This window comes from Phacochoerus africanus, chromosome 10, assembly GCF_016906955.1.
Source record: "Phacochoerus africanus isolate WHEZ1 chromosome 10, ROS_Pafr_v1, whole genome shotgun sequence".
NCBI classification, from domain to species: Eukaryota; Metazoa; Chordata; class Mammalia; order Artiodactyla; family Suidae; genus Phacochoerus; species Phacochoerus africanus.
In genome coordinates, this window is record NC_062553.1 from 9,201,084 (window position 1) to 9,217,167 (window position 16,084).

Below are 16,084 nucleotides of genomic sequence, written 5' to 3' on the forward strand. Positions count from 1 at the left end.
TAATTCAAAGGGACTGCTGAAATGATATTTCCAAGATAAAGGAACAACTTGCCCCCAAAATAAGTTCAAGTTTTCACCTTGAGCACAGAAACCATGTAAGACAAGATGGTAGCATTCTGGGGTTCCCATCCTGGCGCAGCAGAAACGGATCTGACTCGGAACCATGAGGTTGCAGGTTCAATCCCTGGCCTCGCTCAGAGGGTTAAGGATCTGGCGTTGCTGTGAACTATGGTGTAGGTCACAGATGCAGCTTGGATCTCATGTTGCTGTGGCTGTGGTGTAGGCTAGCAGCTGTAGCTCTGATTTGACCCCTAGCCTGGGAACCTCCATATGTGGTCCTAAAAAGACAAAAAAAAAAGGTAGTGTTCTTAGTGTCAACTAATTCTAGGGTTCAGTCTCCTCTGGACTGTCCATTAGGAGTAGATGGGGTTGACATGTAAGGTCTCGCTCAAACCATGTTCTCCAACAAAATAAACCCAAAGCCCTAGGTATTGGAGCTATTGAGTCCTTCCCTGGCCTTTTAGGAAAGTATTGAATCTTGACTCTTATGTGGTTGCTTGGGTCTGGTCTCTATTTTTTAAGACTCTGGAAGAGAGGAAGCTTGTAATTAGCACCCCTAAACCTACAACAGTTCTCCTGCTTGAAAGGCTAAACGCTGCCACCCTGGGGTTTTAGAGACCACTGATGTTTTAAGAAATGTGTGCACATCTCTCAAAGGAAGGTCAGTTTGGGGGCCCTGCAGTTGCTAACCACGGATGACATAGGTTTAATTACGTAAGGGGCTGGCTTGTCTCTTACGGGCGACCATGAGACATATTTTGGAGGTGATGCTGACTGGGCCCGGTGGTTGACTGGACGAAGCAGGGAGGGAGAGGGAGGTTTGCAGGTGGTCAAGTTTCCTCTAGATCAATTATTGGCCCACCAGAGCCAGCAGGTCAAATCTAGCCTGCTGCCAATTTATGTTTCACTTTATACTTTTGAAAAAAGTAGGACTCATTTGCCATATGTTTTGTAAAGAAAGTTGTTTTTTTGTTTTGTCTTGTTTTGTTTTGTCTTTTTAGGGCTGTACTTGCGGCATACGGAAGTTCCCAGGCTAGGGATCTAGTTGTAGATAATAGCTTCTGGCGTACTACTCCGCAGCCATAGCAACACCAGATCTGAGCCACCTTTGCAACCTATACCACAGCTCACAGCAATGCTGAATCCTTAACCCACTGAGGGAGATTAGGGATTGAACCCAGAACCTCATGGATATTAGTTGGGTTCGTTACCACTCTGCCACAGTGGGAACTCCTGTAAAGAAAGTTTTATTGGAATGTTACCACACTTATGTGTTTACAGATTGCTTATGGCTGCTTTCATGATACAACAGCAAAACTGAGTAATTGTAGTGAACAACATATGACATGCAAAGTCAAAAATTTGTGCCATCTGGCTCTTTACAGAAAAAGTTTGATGATCTCTGTGCTAGGGTCAAAGACATTTCCCCAACTCCCTCTGATTTCCTCCTTGCTGCAACCCAAAGGCTGTTAAGAACCTCATTGAATCAGAGAACCCCAGGATTGGAAGGGGGTGTGAGTGGGCATCCAGTGGAATTTTTCATTTGGGACCAGCTTCTCCCAAGTATGCTTTCTCAAGACATCCCCTGGAGGTGAAGGCATAGCACTGCTTGAAGAGCCAACTCCCCTGCTTTGGGAAGTTCTGGCTTTTGGAAAAATGGTTCTTTATATTGAGCTAAAATTGGATGGAAAGAAAAATTGTTCGACTTTTGTTTATGACGCCATCCCCAACCTCTGGAGGAGGAAGACTCCAGCATCAGCAAGGCAGACTCTCCTGCCTGGAGTGAAGATCTGTGGAAGCTGGGGTGCTCTGCAAGGGAAGAGATGCTGGATGTCTCTAGAGAGAAAAAGCCAGAGAAAGGATGCTGCAGGGGCATGACTAGACAGGGGTGGGGTAGAAGAGGAGCTGCAGGTGAGAAAGGAGACAGAAGTGTGGAAGCTGTCTCAATTTATCCTTCAGTCAGTGTTTCTGGACTAGGATTCGAGTTTGTGGGTATGATTCTAGATGCTTCAACCAGCTGAAATGTCCTTCAAGGGAGAACAAGGCGGCCCAGTGGACCAGGTGTATTGGGTTCTGTCCATTTCCCATGCATCAGTCTTAAATTCACTTTTTTTCCCTTGTAGGGCTGCACCCATGGCATATGGAAGTTCCCAGGCTAGAGGTCAAATCAGAGCTACAGCTGCTGGCCTACCACACAGCCACAGAAACTCGGGATCTGAGCTACGTGTACAACCTACACCACAGCTCATGGCAACTCTGGATCCCTGACCCACTGAGCCAGGCCAGCGATCAAACGCACATCCTAATGGATACTAGTTGGGTTCTTTCCCACTGCACCGCAAAGGGAACTCCTCCATGCATCAGTCTTATATTCTCAGTCCAAAGAGCTTTCAGACCAAGCAGCACCAGAACCATAATGGTCCAAATCCCTGCACTGCCCTCCTTCCTGGCCACAGATTTCCTCTCCCTCACCTCAAAGTTTCCGTCAAGCCAGAAGGTGTGCAAGGAGAAAGAGGTGGAGGGAGGAAGTGTGAGGTCACTTTAGGCCAGATTGGAGGTTTTTCAGGGCACAGAATAGTGCACAGATCTCCAGAGGTCCATCGGAGGTCCTGTGTTCAAGATCCGTTTCTGCAGTAATTTTTCATGCAATCTGTTGTCATCAATTCTTTTCTTTGTGCCTTAGTTGCTTCCTCTTTGCAACAAAAGGCTGGGGCTGGAGTAGTGCTCAAATCCTGCTGCTAAGCTCTGGGTGTTTCACAAGGGGACTTGGGGCAGGGTGAGTGGCAAGGAGTATGCCAAGGCCAGGGTTTCTTGGTATGTAACATATTTTCTTTATCCATTTCTTTATCCATTCCTCCATCGAGGGACACTTAGGTTGTTTCTATGTCTTGGCTATGCTAAATAATGCTGCAGTAGACGTGGAGGTGCATATATCTTTATGAGTTAGTATTTTTTTTGTTTCCTTTGGATAAGTACTCAGTTCCTGGATCATATGTTAGTTCCATTTTTTATTTTTTCAGGAACCTCCATACTGTTTTCTGTAGTGGCTGTACCAATTTACATTCCCACCAACAAAGCATGAGACTTCCTTTTTCCTACTTCCTCGCCAACACTTGTTATTTCTTCCCTTTTTTCTCCCAGTTTTATTGAGATATAATTGACATAAGCACTGTAGAAGTTTAAGGTGCACAGTGATTTGACTTACATGTAATGAAATGATTGCCACGATAGGTTTAGTGAACGTTACCTCATTTAGATACAACATTAAATAGAAAAAAAAATAATTTTCCTTCTGATGATAACTCTTAGGGTTTATTCTCTTAAAAATCTTCATTTATAACATACGGCAGTGATAATTATCTTTATCTTGTTGTGCACTATATCCCTATTACTTATTTATCTTAAACTGGAAATTCGTTCTTTTTCACTACCTTCATCTAATTTCCGCTTCCCCTGACCCCTGCTTCTGGTCACCACAAACCTTTTCTCTTTTGCTATGAGTTTGTTGGTTTGTTTTTGAAGTATACTTGACCTACTGTGTTAGTTCCTGGTATGCAACAAAGATATTCGATATTTCTATACATTTCAGGAAGATCATCATGATAGGCCTAGTCATCATTTGTTACCATTCAAAGACATGGTAAAATTATTGGCTATATTCCCCACCCTGTGCTTTTCATACTGGTGACTTGTGTATTTTTTAACTGAGGATTTATACCTCTTAATCAGTCTTATTTACGTCTCTTACTCTGCCCCCTTCTCCTCTGACAGTCACCTGTTTCTTCTCTGTATCTATGAGGTTGTTTTTGTCTTATCATGTTTGTTCATTTTTGTTTTAGGTTCCACATGTACATACAGTATTTGCCTTTGTCTGACTTATTGTACTTAGCCTAATACCCTCTGGTTCCATCCATGGTGATGCAAATGGCAAGATTTCATTCTTTTGTTTGTTTTTTATAGCCGCATCTTCTGCATTTTCAGCATATGGAGGTTTTCAGGCTAGGGGTCGACTTGGAGCTACAGCTGGTGGCTTATGCCGCAGCAACACAGGATCTGAGCTGCATCTGTGACCTACACCACAGCTCATAGGAATGCTGGATCCTTAACCCACTGAGTGAGGCCAGGGACCAAACCCACTACCTCGTGTTTCCTAGTCAGATTTGTTTCTGCTGTGCCATGATAGGAACTCCTATTCATTCATCTATTGATGGGCATTTAGGTTGTGTCCATATCGTGGCTGTTGTAAATAATGCAGTGAACATAAGGGTGCATGTATCTTTTCGAATCAGTGTTTTCATTTTCTTTGGAGAACTACTGAGAGGTGGAATTGCTGAACTGTATGATAGCTGTATTTTTAATTTTTTGAGGAACCTCCACCCTGTTTTCCACAGTGGCTGCACCGTTTAAACGACATTGCTGCCAACAGTGCACAAAGGTTCCCTTGCTCCACGTCCTTGCCAACACTTGTTATTTGTTTTCTTTTGGATAATAGACATCCTGACAGGTGTGAGGTAATATCTCATTGTGGTTTTGGATGAACGTTTAAAGTTTTCATAGTTACCATGTTTATTTTAATATTTATAAGGAAAATATAACCAGCACATTGAGTGTAAGATTTTTCTTTATTTGGCTGTGCCTGCAGCATTGTAAAACTTCCCAGGGATCAAACCCATGTCATAGCAGTGACCTGAGCCGCTGCAGTGACAATGCCGGATCCTTAACCTGATGCACCATAGCGGGAACTCCAAGCATAAGATTTTATTGATCTATAACATAGGATGAGGCTAAATGTAGTCAAATAAGTGGGTTTATTGAAAGGAATGGCATAAGTAAATAATACTACAGATCATACAGGAATATGGCAAACACGATTGACATTTGGGAAGACAGGTACAATGGCCTCTGCAGGCCCTTTTGGAAGTGACATTCTAGTATTTTCCCCCTCCCAGTCTTTTCTCCTGTTCCCTCTGCCTCCCCGAGAGACAGACATTATCATGTGTATTTTCAGATTCAAAACAGTGGTCCTAACATGCCTGGGGTCTGTGCTCACCGGCTCCTCCTGTTGGTCCTGTACTGCAAAGAGTTCTGTCTTGTCGGGGGTCACCTCTGGTTCCCTCCTCCGGTCTCTGATGAGGTATGTGAAACTGGCCGGAAAGCAGACCAAATGGAGGGAGAAACAGGCAAGGCTGTGTGGAGGGTGCCTAGCCATACTCCACAGGGTTAGCCAAGGCGGTCTCTGCTCCGTTAGCAGAATACCTAATGGGCCTGTGCTTGAAAAAGAGAAGCCACAGAAATAGCAACCAATAAATTGTCTTGCAGACTGTTGATTCTGCCTTGATTCTTTTAAGCCATCAGACCTCACTTATTTTTATTTACTTCTTGGCATGAAATCATTTTCTCTATTCTCTTTTTAACTCACTCCTAATAGTGTAATGCATGTCTCTTTCCTTGTTTTGGATTCAGGATGATTCATCCACAATTGTCTATTTTCTTTCTTTCTTTTTCTTTTTTTTTGTCTTTTTATGGAGGTTACCAGGCTAGGGGTCCAGTTGGAACTGTAGCTGCCAGTGTGCACCATAGCCACAGCAATGATTGATCCGAGCTGCGTCTTCGACCTACACACCACGGCTCATGGCAGCACTGTATCCTTAACCCACTGAGCAAGGCCAGAGATTGAACCTGCATCCTCATGGATACTAGTCAGGTTCATTAACCACTGAACCATGATGGAAATGCCTCTATTTTCTTTTTGCAAACAAATTAATTAATTAATTTTATTTTTAGGGGCTCATCTGCGGAATATGGAAGTTCCCAGACTACAGTTCAAACTGGATCTGTGGCTGCCGGCCTACACCACAGCCACAGCAATGCTAGATCTGAGCCCTATCTGTGACCTACGCCAGAGCTTGTGACAATGCCAGATCCTTAACCCACTGAGCAAGGACAGGCATTGAACCCACATCCTCATGGGTATTAGTTGGGTTCTTAACTCACTGAACCACAGCAGGAGCCCCCACAATTATCTGTTTTCTAATGTTAGACATGCACTCTGTGTCCACAGTTGGATGGAGCTGACGTGCCTGGAGGACACACCTAGGACATTAGACAGACAGACCCGGATCTGAACCTATTTTAGTTGCCTATGATCTGTGGACTGGTCATTCTTACTTAACTAGTTCTTACTTTCTTTGATTACTCAACAAGAATTATGCTTCATAGGATTTTTCTGACAGTGTAAGAGGTACATTAAAAAAAAAAAAAAAAAAAAAAGAGGCGTTCCAGTTGAGGCTCAGCAGGTTAAGAACCCAACTAGTATTCATGAGGATGTGGGTTCGATCCCTGGCCTCACTCAGTGGGTTAAAGATCCAGCATTGCGGTGAGCTGTTGCATAGATGGCAGATACCCTTGGAACTGGTGTTGCTGTGGCTGTGGCGTAGGCTGGCTGCTGCAGCTCCAAGTGAACCCTTAGCTTGGAAACTTCCATATGCCACAGATGCAGCCATACAAAGAAAAAAAAACATAAAATAAAAAGAAAGAAAAGAGAGTGAGAGGGAAAACACCTGGCTTGAGTGTGTTGAGTTTTAGATGCTAAAAATATATCAGTTCTTTTTCCATTTTTCCATACTTGACAAGTCTCTGCAATAGATGGCACAGACAAGGCAAAGATGAATGTGACATAGGTCAGGGTGGCAAGCAGGTTTGCTGTCGTGTGCCAGCTCTCACGGAGTGTGCCGCTTCAGGGAGAACTAAGTGGCGATGGATTTTAAGGGTCACTAGGAAGAGGGTCATAATTGATTAGTGGTGTCCTTGGGCTCAGGAGAGGGCACTGGGAACCCCAAGTTCCTTTGTTTGCCATCACTGACACAAGCCCTGCTTTGGGGAAGCCAGAGCTAATGAGGTGTGAAATTCCTAGAGAAGTGTAAGGACCGTGGTAGCACTTCTACATATGTTATGTCTGGAATCCTCTCAGCCAACCAGAGAGGCATGAATTATTATTCTCATTTTATACATGAGGAAATGGAGGCTCAGACAGTCTTAAGTCATTTTCTCAAGGTCTTACACAATAAAAAGGGGTGGAAATGAGATCACCCAAATCTGTCTGACCTCAGAGGTCTTTTATTTGCAGTTACTAACATTTTAAACTAGGGTGTTCAAATAGATTTTTTTTTTTTTTTAAAGATGAGATAACATTTGAGTATTTTAAGATTTGTCAAAATGCACTAATCTTTTTCCTTTTCTGTCTACATTTTATGGACACACCAGAGGCATATGGAAGTTCCCAGACCAGGGATTGAATCTGAGCTGAAGCTGTGACCTACTCCATAGCTATGGTAATGCCAGATCATTTAACCCACTGCACTGGGCTGGAGAATTGAACCCACACCTCTGCAGAGACCTGTGCTGCTGTAGTCAGATTCTTAATCCACTGTGCCATGGCAGGAACTCAAAGTATACTAATCTTAAATGTCCAGCTCGATGAACTTCTGATTACACGTGGGAAATTTAAATACACCTGTACAACCATCAGTCAGAACTTTTTCATCTTTCTGGAAGGTTCCCTTGCATGCCTGCCTAGTCAATAACCTCTCCACCAAGAAATAAGTACTGTTCTGATTAATTTTGACTGTTTTCCAACTCCATATAAGTGGAATTGGGTAGTAATTTCACTTTTGTGTCTTGTTTCTTTTTTCAAAAAAAATGTACGCAAGATTCATCTATGTCGTGGTAGTTATAGTTTATCTTTTTTTTTTTTTTTAAATTGCTGTGTACTACTCCACTGTATGAATATGTCACAGTTTGTTTTTTCTGTTCTCCTCTTGGGCAACATTTGGGTTGTTTTCAATTTTGGTTGTTATGAATAAAACTGCTGTAAACGTTCTTGTAATGCCATGGGGTGGGCATATGCCCTTGATTCTCCTGAGTTTGTACCTAGTAGTGGAATTATTGGGCCGTAGGTTTAGGTGAATATTTAATTTGGGTAGATATGAGACTTTGCCTTCTTCAGTGAGAGCTTTGCCATGTCAGGGGCTCCGGTCTTTTTGATCTCTGCTGCCTCCCAGAACCCACAGCAATTTTTGGCTCAGAGACAGTGCTAGTGAGTTATTTTTGAGTAAATGAAAGTATATGCATGTTGTGTATCTTGGTTCCTAGCTTTGTACTGGGGGCTGCCATGTTTCAGTAATCAGGGAGATCAGAACCTCTCGCCCTGGGCCCAGAGTGCCCCCTTCAAAACAAATATTTTATAAATGCCTCTTCAAATATCTCAAAGTGAAGCTCACAGGTAGTAAACCAACCAGTCTACACATATATTTTCTTTTCTTTTTTTCTTTTTAGGGCCACACCTGCTGCATATGGAGGTTCCCAGGCTAGGGGTCAAACTGGAGCACTAGCTGCTGGCCTACACCACGGCCACAACAATGCCAGATCCCGAGCGGCATCTGCAACCTATGCTGCATTGCAGCTTATGACAACGCCAGATCCTTAATCCATGGAGTGAGGCCAGGGATGGAACCCGAATCCTAATGGATACCAGTCAGGTTCTTAACCTGCTGAGCCACAGTGGGAGCTCCCTATCTTGTCTTTTTTTTTTTTTTCCTCCTTTTAGAGCCACATCTGCAGTATATGGAGGTTCCCAAGCTAGGGGTCGAATTGGAGTTTCAGCTGCCAGCCTACGTCACAGGCACAGCAATGCAGGATCCGAGCCGCATTTGCAACCTACACCAAAGCTCCCAGCAGCGCTGGATCCTTAAGCCACTGAGCAAGGCCAGGGATCGAACCTGCATCCTCATGGATGCTAGTCAGATTTATTTCTGCTTCACCACAACGGGAACTCCCCTATATTGTCTTTTTAATCAATATGGTGTCCTAACTTTTCTGTGGAGAAAAAATAAGAGAGTAATTTACAGTAAGGTGATGAGTGTTATTTCAATATACAAATGGCCAGAGACTTCTTCATGGAAGACATAATGAAATACACGGATACTTGCAACAGATAATGTACATGTGATCAGTACAAATGCAGAGGGAGAGAGGTGCCAAGTTCTTCTAACTCAAATCATGAGTTGTATTGTTGTCAGTGAGACAATTTGCCAAATGGCGATCAATGCTTGGTAAAATTCTTAATGAAAGAAAGTATACATACACACAAAGCCCCCAAAATATAAAAAAAGTACACTCTTTTCCCAGTTGACTCTGAAATTCATTGTCTATCAAAATGGTATTAGAATACCTTTTTTGGGGAGTTCCTGTTGTGGCTTAGGGGGTTAAGTACCCAACTAGTATCTATGAGGGTGAGGATTCGATCCCTGGCCTTGCTCAGTGGGTTAAGACATAAGACCTTCTCTTGATGTGGCTTTTTGTCAAAAGCAGACCCTGAGATAATGATTTGGGTGCAAATCCCCAAAGGTGTTTGGAAGGTGTTTCCGTTATCAATTTACTGCCTCTCTGCTGGCTGCACCCTTCAGTAGATGGGCTGTGATAAAGGACTTTAATTATTCCTCCTTTAACATGATGCTAAGCTTCCTCAGTAAAGAATGCTGAAGGGATATTGCAGGAGGAGGGTCAGTGCCAGATGGAACTCAGTTACCAGTGTGGGAACAGTCAATGGAACCTGCCCACGGGCCAAAACGTAGTCCTTCTGCAAGTTTGCAGCCTCAGTGTGGAGATAACCTTCACGCAGCCCCCTCAGCATGGAAACCAGAGCCAGCAGCACAATTCACATGCTCTGAAGGACTCCTATCCCCATGGGCTCCCAGATGCCACATCCCCACAATCAGGTGCTGGCTGACTGCTCCCCCACGTGCACCTAGGAGGGTGGCCTCTTGCTTCCATGCCCTGGAGACCAGCTCCAGCCTAACTAAAGAAGCAAAATTCTCTATGATCCAGTGGACTGAGCCATACCTTCTCCAAAGATGTCTGGATCCCAAGGGTGTGCTTCTGTGGGTGCCCAGCCTAAGCCCTAGGGATGCCTTATCGAATCTTCTTATATCCTGGAGTTACTCTTTATCATAGTTAATAGTTCTTTGTATTACACTTCCCTGTTTTTAAGTTGCTGTGTGTTCTGTCTCCTGATAAGACCCAGAGGGTCATAGGAAGTGATCTCAGGAAGAAAGTGAGAGTAGGGAAGGGAGAAAAGCCATTAAGAACTGTGTGGAGTTCCCGTTGTGGCTCAGAGGGTGAAGAACCCAACTAATGTCCACAAAGATGTGAGTTTGATCCCTGGCCTCACTCAGTGGGTCGAGGCTCTGGCTTTGCTTAAGCTGTGGTGTAGGTTGCAGATACAGCTCAGATCCTGCATTGCTGTGGCTGTGGCGTAGGCTTCAGCTATAGCTCTGATTCAACCCCTAGCCTGGAAACTTCCATATGCAGCACATGTGGCCCTAAAAAGAAAAAAAAAAAAAAAAAAGAAATGTGTTAATAAGTGGGTCATTACTATCAGTGCCCAGGACTTAATTGCACTGGTGTCTCTTTGAGAGAGCCACACACCTCAGTTTTGTCCCAGCAAGAGGCAAGAGGGCTGGATATTTTTCTACCAATTCCTGTCCTTCATTGATTGAGGGTTGCTTTGAGGACTTTAACTCCCTGGCACTTTCATCCCTCCTGGCATGCCCAGACTCTCCAAGACATACTTAAGTAGGCAGAAAAAGCCCTCAGGTAGAGAGAAACAGAGATAGTAAGATATCTACATGGGAACTTCCTATGACACTGCCAGTGACTTCTCAGGTGGGTCAAGTGGATGTTGGTTGGCATGATGTGTGGTGGGAAGTTGGGTGTCAGAAGAAAATGGGTCAGCTGGAGGCCAATGGATGGCTCTGTGAACTGGAGCTTGGCATTTGCCATCTCTTCTACATGGATTAAAATCATGCACCACTGCGGCTGCCAACCCATGGTACCCCCTGAGCAGAGCTCAGTGTGGAGACCAGGAATGAGGCACTCTGTGCTCTGGGAACAGGTCTTCAGATAGTTAGATGTTTCTAGGAGACTTTATGAGCCCAATTCCTGCATCTTCTCATATCTAGAAAAACGCTAAAATCCTTCAATGACGACTGGTATCTGTGACTAGCAGTCACCTTCATGATACCGGCAGCAAACTTTAAAATGTGCGTTTGGCTGCATGTCCGTCCCCCTTCACCTTCGTGACTTATATCTTGGTATTCCCCCTTTCCTCTTTGGGGCAGTATTTCCTGGGCTGTGGTTAGTGGGCAAAACAAAAGATGTCACGTCACTGGTGGGAACAGCCACTCCCAAGGGTGGGCCAGTGAGCTCTGAGGGAACTCAGGAAAGCATATCAAAGAAGTGATTCCAGTAAGGCCCCCCCCCCCCCCCCCGTCTTCCCATAGAAATGGTTTTCTGTAAATTTTTTGTAAATCTGGTTTTCTGTAAATCTTTTGTTACTACTACCTTCCTTTGTTGCAAGACCTCATATATCCTAGCTCCTCCCTCCCCTCCTTGGAGTGGTTTCTCAGGGCTACCTGAGATGCTGTTTCCCGGGCTTAAGTCCCAATTTCGCCCCCAATAAAACTTAACTCTCAGCTTTCAGGTTGTGCATTTTTTAAAAAAGCTCAGACTGGTTCAGGATGAATTTTCTGGAAATGCCCAGGTACAGAAGGTCAAATGTTTTCCTGATGGGTATAACTTCATCGTAGGGTCCATAGATGTGATTGACTGTGGATCATTGGGTTTTTCTTTGACCTTGACCATCTCACTGGCTTGCCGTCTGCACTGGAAGACATGATCTTCTAACTGTTTCAAATACAAGAAGCCAAACCTGGCTTCCATCAAGAGCTGGCAGCCCTGCCATTTTCAGAAAGTGCCGGTGGCTGTGGCACCCAACCAGCAAAAAGGCGATGGCGTTTGTCTTTTCCACTTTGCCCTTTAACAAGGACGTTTCAGCTGAAGCAAAAAGGCTTTTTCCTTTGTCCTGGGTGTTTAAATCTTGGTGACGTTAAGCCCTTTTAATTCTGAGCACCAGCTTCTAAAGTTCAGGGATGAAAAAGCTCTGTTCAGCCGTAGAGCAAACACAGTGGGTACCAAGGCGAGACTCTCATCATCAGGCACAGCGGAATGAAAGTACAGCCGGGAGCCAGGTCGATGACAGAGCGCCATGGACAGTGTTTTTCTGTGGGGAGTGTGGGCTGAAGGAGGTTATGTAATCGCATTTGCTTGTATTTATGTGACAATCTCATAAAAGTAACTAGGGACGGTTTAGGAGGGCCGACACAACAGTGAGTTTTTTTCTGTTTGTAACATTTACGTCATTTTGATTTAAAAATCACACCAACCTGGAGTTCCTACTGTGGCTCAGCAGATTAAAAACCTGACATAGCATCCACGAGGATTCCATCCCTGGCCTTGCTCAGTAGGGTAAGAGTCCAGCATTGCTGCAAGCTGTGGCATAGGTCACGGATGCAGCTGGGATTTGCCGTAGCTGTGGATGGCTGTGGCATAGGCTCCAGCTGCAGCTCTGAGTCGACCCCTGGCCTGGAAACTTCCATATACTGCAGGTGCGGCCCTTAAAAAAAAAAAATTTTTTTTTAAATCACATCAACATATTTCCAATTCAGATCAAGAAAAAGAACCGAAGCCCAGAAAAGAACATAATCATTGGAGAACAAGCCTCTGTCCTATGCCCATGTTTACAATCTTAGAAGGTAGCTTCAGATGGGGAAATGCATTCCGCAAAATGCAAATATCTGCACTTCGTGATTCCTTTGCAAACACTGAGGGCGTGAGTGTTTTTTATTTGATCGTGGAAATTTTTTACATCAGGGCTGTTATCTACCACACAGGCAGCAGGGGGAAGCGTTTCTCTGTTTTTCTTTGTGACTTGCCCATCGCCCCAACCTCTTTGGCAAAACCAGCCAAAATTTCTCTAATTCCCATCTATGATCGAATGCACCGCATTTTCTAGATTAGTGTTGTTATGCTCTCATCCCCCCAAAATCTTTTGGGGACGTGAAGCTTCTAACAGGCTGCTTAATGATTATTCAAAAGGGGCTGATTATTGGGTTTGCTGGTGTGAAGGTTTTCTTCCCTCTTCTCTCTCTCCCCCTGTTGTCATTCCACTCAGCTCCCTGACATCAAGTCACAGAAAAAGACCCTGAAATTATGAAAATTCACAGCCCCCTCTCTCTCTCTTTTACTTTGCAGATGAGATTCAGAATTGGGAAGGCAAAGTAATCATACCGATAAAAAGAGGATTTTGGACCTCCAGAAGATACTGAAGTGGGGGTGGGGGCAGGGAGAGAGGGTGTTTATCTGCTTGCCTGGCTGGCACTGTAGCTGTCATCATTTCCTTACATCTTCACCACGACAAGACTGTGTCATTCGAGCCATCTTGAGAAGGAGAAGATGAAAGCTGGGAGGCCGTGAACATCTCGCCCAGATTTATGTTGCTGCAAAAAGAATTGAAATTGGGAGGCAGATTGCATCCAAAGCTGGAATATTTCCATGTGCTCTTCCCTACACCATCCTAAAGACATGGAAGGCAGGGCCTCCCCTCCCTTCCGTGCACCTTCTTGCCCCCGCCCCTGTGGTCTCTGTATCTGCACTAAGATGAATGTACTCTGGCCTCTCCCACCTCACACTGAGCAAGGAGAAAAGGCAACAGCCTCAAATCTGCCCAATATTCCATGGAAGCTGGTCTTTGTTCTACATGGACAGTGATTCCGTTTGAAAAGGCAGCAACATTGAACTGCCCCAGGTCAGAGATTCCTCGAGCTGTGGACTTGGGGAAGTGCCAGGGAGGCACTGTACCTTTTCCAAATTGTTTTGGAGTATTTTGTGCTAGTGTGCATCTCTCTGGTGTGTGTGCATACACACGCCTGTGTGTTTCTGTTGCCGAAACTCGTCCTCTGTCCACTGCTGTGGAATAGAAGCGGGGAGATTTGGGTGAAGGAGAAAAAGGTATTTATTGCTTTGCCAGGCAAAGGGGAGTTTAAAGACTGCACCTCCCTAGGGAGAGATTAGGAGGTGGTTTTTAGTTTGGGGTGTGGAAAGTAGGGCCCTAGATAAGGATCGGGGGAGAGACAAGCTTGCGTTGTCTTTCAAAGCTGGTGTTCAGTGACTCCAGGACTGGTTCTGGTGGTCCTCCTTCTTCCTGGAATGAAGAAGCCTTCATCAAGTTGTTCTTCCACTTACGGGGGTTTTAGTTCTGCGGAAAGGCTCAAAAATGATGTTACGTATATTCCCCGAGGAAGAACCAGGACCCTGCCCCAAGGCTGCACTGTTGTCTCTTGACGGCTCCTCTCTGGTCTCTGCATCCCTTCCCTGCCCTGATGAGCAACGGCCCTTTGGAGCTCAGGAAAGGTCATGGAGACTGAAGCATTTTCCCTAAAGATGAGAAGTGGAGGACGCAGAGAGTCTTGTGTGCCCAGGAGCCTCGCAGGGCCCTGCTTGGTTACATTTCTGAGTGCTCCTGTTTTCTCACCCCAGCTTCCTGGCTATGCCCACCGATGAAGGTGACAATCACGATGCAGAAATGGACAATTGGGAGCGTTGGATGGAATAATTACAATAGTGAACAAAGAACAGCAGTGAAGACATTTTACCCAAAGTAAGTCCTTGGGGGTGATCTCGGGTGTTGTCTAGTCTCTGTATTAAATAACACCAACACCGCTGGAGGGAGAGTTGTGGCCCTTGTCAATGCCCAAAGTCTCCTTGGGGGGCAGCATGCCCCTCCAATGTTTTTTTTTTTGTCTTTTTAGGGCCACACCCGCAGCATATGGAGGTTCCCAGGGGTCAAAGCAGAGTTGTAGCTGCCGGCCTACAGCACAGCCACAGCAATGTGGGATCTGAGCTGAGTCTGCAACCTACACCACAACTCATGGCAATGCCGGATCTCTGAACCACTGAGCAAGGCCAGGGATGGAACCTGCGTCCTCATGGATACTAGTCGGGTTCATTAATTCCTGAGCCACGATGAGAACTACCAACCCTCGAATGTTTTAACACTTACTGTGCTGCTGTTTCTACAGAGAGGGGCAAGCAGCATGCTCTGGTTCTTAGAAATTTTTTAAGGTGTTTTATTTTCCTTTAGTTGTAATTCTATTTAAGTTCCTGTCTTGGCTCAGCAGTTAGCAAACCCGACTAGCATCCATGAGGAAGCAGGTTTGATCCCTGGCCTCACTAGATGGGTTAAGGATCTGGTGTTGCCGTGAGCTGCAGTGTAGGCCACAGATGCGGTTCAGATCCAGCATTGCTGTGGCTCTGGCTTAGGCTGGTGGCTACAGTTCCGACTGGACCCCTAGCCTGGAAACCTCCATATGCCTCGGTTGCGGCCCCAAAAGCCAAAAAAGCCAAAAAAAAAAAAATTCTATTTAAGCAAATGATTATTTTTTTTCTTTTCTCCTATGGTTTATCATAGGATATTGAATATAGTTAGTTCCCTGTGCTATACAGTAGGACATTGTTTATCCATCCTATATATAATAGCTGACACCTGCTAACTGCAGCCTCTCACTGTACTCCTCCCCCAACACCCTCCCCCTTGACAACCACAAATATGTGGTTTTTGTTTTGTTTTTTTTTTTGCTTTGTAGGGCCATACCTGCAGCATATGGAGGTTCCCAGGCTAAGGGTCTAATCAGAGCTACAGCTGCCGGGCTACACCACAGCCACAGCAATGGAGGATCCTTAACCCACTGAACAAGGCCAGGGATCAAACCCGAAACCTCATGGTTCCTAGTCGGATTCCTTTCTGCTGCGCCACGACGGGACCTCGCTACAAGCCTGTTCTTAATGTCTGTGACTCAGTTTCTGTTTTGTAGAGAGGTTCATCTGTGTATGACAAATGATATGACTTTCTATTCATGGTAGTGAAAGGCGGCGTTTTCAGTACATGCATTTTGGTAAAAAAAAAAGTTAACTTAAACTTCATTGAGCAAATATTAGGGTAGGTGGTCTGTAGATGTGGCAAGTGATGAAATGGCTCAGAATTGAAGCATGGAGATGTTGTAGCCGATTATTTCGAGAGTGTCTTCCTTCTCAGACAACCTGGGACATTGACTCCCGCCATTTGAGAATG

General features: G+C 44.9%; 1 long non-coding RNA gene across 1 annotated transcript in view; it reads left to right on the forward strand.

Annotated features, from left to right (window-relative positions):
• Positions 1-16,084, forward strand: part of LOC125138256 (uncharacterized) — a 105,511-nt gene that overhangs the window by 18,561 nt on the left and 70,866 nt on the right. The window contains exons 2-3 of the long non-coding RNA XR_007137612.1: positions 13,210-13,762; positions 14,494-14,614. This is a non-coding gene — a long non-coding RNA (uncharacterized LOC125138256). The remainder of the gene's footprint in view (positions 1-13,209; positions 13,763-14,493; positions 14,615-16,084) is intronic.